Here is a 5,802-nt window from a genome sequence, read left to right as displayed (position 1 = left end):
AAGACATAGATAAGTGGGAGGGGTCAAGTCTCAAGGCAAGGAGACCACAGCCAGCTAACTACCAGGTAGCAAGGCATTGTTAACTATGAAAGAGCACCACGAACCATGTGGCACGGGATTCAGGATGGCAGATTTTGCAGACAAATGAAACTGGTTTGAAGCCAACCAGAGGAAACCAGGACAAGTCCATTAACTGCTCTAAGCTTGTTTCCTCATTTACGAAATGGAATTCAATAGTAATAGCCACATTAGAGGTTTGCTGTGGGGGGGGGGAAATATTTATAAAGTGCTTAACAAAATGCCACAGTAAGTGCTCAATTAAATAGAAGCAACTATTCATTTATGTGCTCAATAAATATTACTGTTTATTTTGTGTCAGCCACAGATCCAAGCCCAGGGGTATGACATTTAACAAAAAAGCAGATAGGGTACTTGTTCTCAGGAAGCATTCAAGCTAGCGGCATGCATAGGCAATAATAAAATAATTGCCAAAGTAATTATTAATAGTAAATAATTTCATATCCCATATAATTATGTGATGCCAAAATATTGTAAAACTGGTTCAGTCTGGGGAGATGTAGTCTAAGGAGGATCGGGAAACAATTACCAGTAGGAGAAAAATTAGATTTAAAAATCTGAAAAATGGAGTCTAACAAAGGAGAAACACCATAAGGAAAAAGATCAGCATGCCCTATACTGTGGCTGAAGTGCTGAGACAGAAAGAGTCACTCGGGATGAACTGGGATGAAGAAGGGTGTGGAGGCAGGAACAGTATCTCCTGGATCATGGTAGGAATCAGTGAGAAGCCACCAAGGGATCTTATTTCTATTAGGATTTCTCTCTTTTTATCCTTTAATTTAAATTTATTTTTTAATAATACATAAAAACAGAAACTGTTCATATTTGTGGGGTATAATGGCATTTTGACACATGTGTACCCTATTTATTGTTGAAGTCAGGTGAGACATATCTGTTCCCTCAAATCTTCACTGTTCACTCAAAATCCTTTCTCCTAGCTTTTTGAGATATAGAATATTATCATTATATATAACCACTTTATATTTTGAGGTCAAGAGGCCAAGATAACATGTTCATGGAGGGTCTGAAGTATGACTCTTGCTATATGCATGGAGAATGAATGGGAAGGAAAACAAGAGAATGGATATTAAGAAAAATTATTTTGTAGATTACACTGATCTAGGCTAGAGATGATGCTGGTTTGTGATGGCAGTGGAGGAAATGGGACAAAGTGTAGGAATTGGAAATCTATTCAGTAAATAGAATCAAAAGGACTTTAGGATGGACTGAGCATGGGGGATAGAGAAAAGGAGCCAATAGAAGATGCCCCACGGGTTTCTGGAAGGGCCAGTCATTCAGGTATCCCAATGTGAGGGAAAGACAAATACATGTCTTGGTAGCAATGTTGAGGCTGAGATGTGTTTTGAGACGTCCCAGTAGAGATGTTGTTCAGATCAATGTTTCTGGACCCCAGAGAGAAGTTGAGGTAGTGGACTTGTATTTAACAGTCACTGACATATTGATGACATCAATGAGGCCATGTAGAGTGAAGATATGAAATGCTTTATTTAAAAAAAAAAAAAACAGGGAGGAGGAAGAATTAAGGTCTTAGGACCATGCCTTAAGGAATTCCAACATAGTAATAAGGTAGTGGAGGGTGAACCATCAAAGGAAGGTAGAAATGGAGCATTTTAAAACTGAAATAAAATCTAGAAAGTGGAGAGCAACCCAAGCCAAAAGAAGAGAGTTTGAAGAAGTCTGCGTTTATTAAAAGCTGCTGAAATTTATGTAAACTGAGTGTCACACATCACAGGTCTATTTGTTGTTCAACACCTTTCATCAAAATAAAAAAATATTTTAAAGGTTTAAATGTTTAAGTCATCTGCCTGGATGTCTGCAGCCAAGAGGTGGTGAACAGGGCTTCCAACCCAAATCAAAGCCTTTCCTGGGGAGCTGCTCTTGGCCTCTGCTATCTTCCACAGTGATTCAGTGCAGCCTTCCCCCAGAGCAGCACTGTGAGTTGACAAATTGGAGGAACCTGACACTGAACTTGGCAGCAACATTTGTCCTCTCTCCTCCTCATGGCCACACATCTCAATAGACAAAAACTATTTTCTGTCTCTAGATTACTAAATGGTAGCGGGAATGCTAAAAGAGAAATGATAAAGGAGATGGTTGCTGCAGCACATGCCAGGACTTTAACCCAATTGTAGCTGTGATCTCATCTAGAGAGCAGGCTGGGAACAGGTGCATCTGGGAAACTGACAAAACATCTGACCACAGTCTCCTTGCAGAAGGGCTGCAGATAATGCTGCAGAGAAATCTTTAAAAGGGAAGGAGCCTATTCCAAAGAACTTAACTCAGAGAGTCTCACTGAATAGCATGAAATCACCTTCCTGAGTTCAGTATGTAGCAGCTATTACTCAAATCAATCTTCACCCTGCTGGGTTCAAAAAAAAAAAATGATTGAATATCCAAGCTGAAGGAATCATTTTATCATCTTCCTTTCTCTCAACACTCATAACTTACTCTCAGTCCCTACATTAGGACCATTGAGAGCATTTTACTTTATTCCCTGTTGGTGTCAATCACCTTGAGAAGCCCAGGACTCCCAGCTCACTCCATCCACTAACCCACAAATTCTAGTGCCTCTGTGGCTCCATCACATTTATGAACTCACCCTCCATCCTTCTCCCCACTTCTGAAGTCATTTCACTAGGACTCCAGAACTCAAGCTCTCTGATGGGTAAATTTCCCTGAGTCTTTGAACTCTTCTAATAACTAATTCCCTCCACCTTCTTGCTCTACCTGGAACTTGGCACTTCCTAGAGGACACTATAGCCATGGCAAGGTCAAACCCTATCTTCTCCCTGACCTGTCACACCACTGGGCCTGAATTGGGGATTTCTGCTTCCATGGTGATATTTAAGACCATTATCTCTACTTTCTTGGCCAAAACTCAAAGCCTTGAATCTCACATCCTAAAACTACATCTCCCTCTATGCCTGTTTGTTAAAGTCATTTGTCCCACCCCCTCCATTCTTGACATCAGCTCATGTATCACTGTCACTGTTTCCAACACAAGTCTTGTCTGTGGTTCAAAGAGATCAATGTTCCCATAGGAATCTCTGCCCAGTTCTGGCCCCTCAGTATTGTCACCGCCTGTCCCCCACCAATCCTGATCTGTTCTTGTCCTACTCCAGGCCTTATCATTATCGATAACCACAACTCCTACATAATCACTAATTCACACATCACACTCTAACCTGCCATAGTCTGGCTGGGCACAAAATCACGAGCCACTCACAGCCTTGTAGATTCAAACAGCAATTCTTTATTCCCGAACTCACACCGGCACTCTACAAACACGTTCTGGGCAAAATCCACACTCTCCACCGGGCTCTGAATCCCAAAATACTCTCTGAATCCCGCGAGAACTCAAGGAGAACTCAAGGAGTAGGCGCTCCTGAGGCAGCAGGATACGCCCTATTCCCAGCAGGGTACACCTTAAACCTGGAACCGCCCTAAACCCAGAACGTCCTAAATCCTAATCCGCCCTGGTCCTTGAGCAAGGTCACCTTTCATGCAAAGTCACTGCAAAACCTGGGTCCACCATGGAGAGTCCTTCCTCTAAGCAACATGGAGTAGGCTGACAAAGAAATTGCGGTGCGTCATTCCTACTTGGCAATGGCTCTCAGCACTAACCACCACCTTTGGACTAAGTGGCTGCCCCTGGACCTTCAATATACTTATCTGCCACCTTTCAGCTGTCCCTCCTGTCTGATCCTCCTCCTTACTTAGCTTCAATTCCACAGTCAATCATCCCCACCATCCCGCGCCTATCCCCCACTCCCTTGCCCCTCCCCCTCTTGCTTTGTCATTTTCTCTTGGCTGAACCATAGCTCTAATTCAGTCCACCCCACTGGATTCTGCAATGGCACCCATCCAACCAACAGAAAGACCTGCTACCATGCTGGCTGGTCTCACTTTGTCCTCCCGTTATCCTCAAGATCCCAGTTGCTCTCTGGCAACTGTATTTCTCTGTGTGTCCACTCTCTTAGACAACTATGTCATCCCATCCTTTCTCTCCTCAACCCTCTCACATTGCTGCTCTACCTCATCCCCAGCTAATCAATTTGATCGTTATTTCATGGAAAAAGAAATTAAAAGAACTTCTACATCTACCCATCTTCCCGAGGCTGTGACCTGATACTCCTAACACCCTCCACAGTCATGTCCCTGTTTAAAGTCAAGCCCTCAGTCTAAGCATTAAATCCTATTCCTTTTTATCTATTTAAAGACACCATCCTTCCAATTTTTCCTTCTCCTTCTTGCATTTTCAACTTTCCCCTTTATACTAGATCATTTCCATCAGCATACAAATATGCTATCCTTTCTCCCAATACTTTTATAACAATTGAAAATAACAAAAGAAAGTCCTCTTTGGTTCACTCTTTGTCTTCTCTTTATTGAAAAACTCATTGGAAGAATTGTCTAAACTCACTGTCCAAAAGCTCTCCTCCCATTATCTCTTAAATTCACTCCGACCAGACTTTTGTCAAGGTCACAATAACCTACATGGCTGAAGCCAATGGTCAGTCCTCAGCCCTGATCTTGCTTCATCTGTGGCTGGCACTTATCACAGCTGATGACTCCTCTTTACTTGAAACCTTTTCTTTTTCATTTGTCATCTAGGATTTTACATTCACTTTGTTTCCCTCTGATCTGTCTGGCTGCTTTTTCTCAACCAGCTTTTCTGATTCCTCCAGATGTCCCTGACCTCCAGATGTCAGAGGGTCTTAGAGTTTAGTCTTTAGACCTCTACTTTTATCATTATACTGTTCAAATGCCTATACCTTCCAAATTTATATATCTGGCCTAGTTTCTCCCTTTGGGCCCACTCTGCATCTCTACCTGAATGTCTGATAGACATCTCAAACTTAACATGGCTATTGTCCCATAGATTCCCCCCAAAACATGCTCCTCACACAGCATTTCCCATCTCATCAACTGGTGAATCCATCATTTAGTTGCTCAAATACACTAGAGTCATCATCCACAGTTTTGTCTTTCCCCACATCTAATATGTCAGCAAATACTTTCAGATACATCTCCTCTCACCTTTATCTGTGAGCTATTTCCAGAATTCTGTTTGTCCTCACCACTTCCATTGCCTTGACCTTGTCCAAACGAAGCTATCACTATGTCTCTCCTGTATTATTGTGATAGGCTCTTAACTGCTCTCCCTGCTTCTGTCCTTGTCCTCTTATAGGATATTCCCCACAAGGAACTGGATCATGTTAAACTAAAGGTCATGTCAAAACTAAAGGATCCTGTTAAATCAAAAGTTGGTTCTGTTGAGCATGGTGGTGCATCCCTATAATTCCAGTGACTTGGGAGGCTGAGGCAGGAGGGTTGCAAGTTTGAAGCCAGCCTCAGCATCTTAGAGAGGCCCTAAGTAACTAAGCAAAACCATATCTCAACAATGAAAAGGGGAGGGATGTAGCTCATTGGTAAAGCACCCCTAGATTAAATCCCCAGTACTGAAATAAATAAATAAGTCAGGTCTTTTTTCCCCTCTTTGTTTAGAACTCTCCAGTGGGTGCTAACCAAGCTCCTTACCACATGTTTCAGGGTTCTGCAAGGCCAGCTCATCACCTTCTGACCCCAGCACCCACCGTTTTCCCTCTAACTACTCCAGCAGTATGGGCCTCCTGCCATTTCTCTAACATGCCAAACTTGCTTCTGCTTCCAGGCCCCTGTCCTATCTGCTTTTCCTCTGCT

Source organism: Marmota monax, unplaced genomic scaffold (genome assembly GCF_021218885.2).
Source record: "Marmota monax isolate L192 unplaced genomic scaffold, Marmota_monax_Labrador192_F-V1.1 WCK01_AAM20220418_F8-fsc00038, whole genome shotgun sequence".
Classification (NCBI taxonomy): Eukaryota; Metazoa; Chordata; class Mammalia; order Rodentia; family Sciuridae; genus Marmota; species Marmota monax.
Note: the sequence above shows the minus strand (reverse complement) of the source record.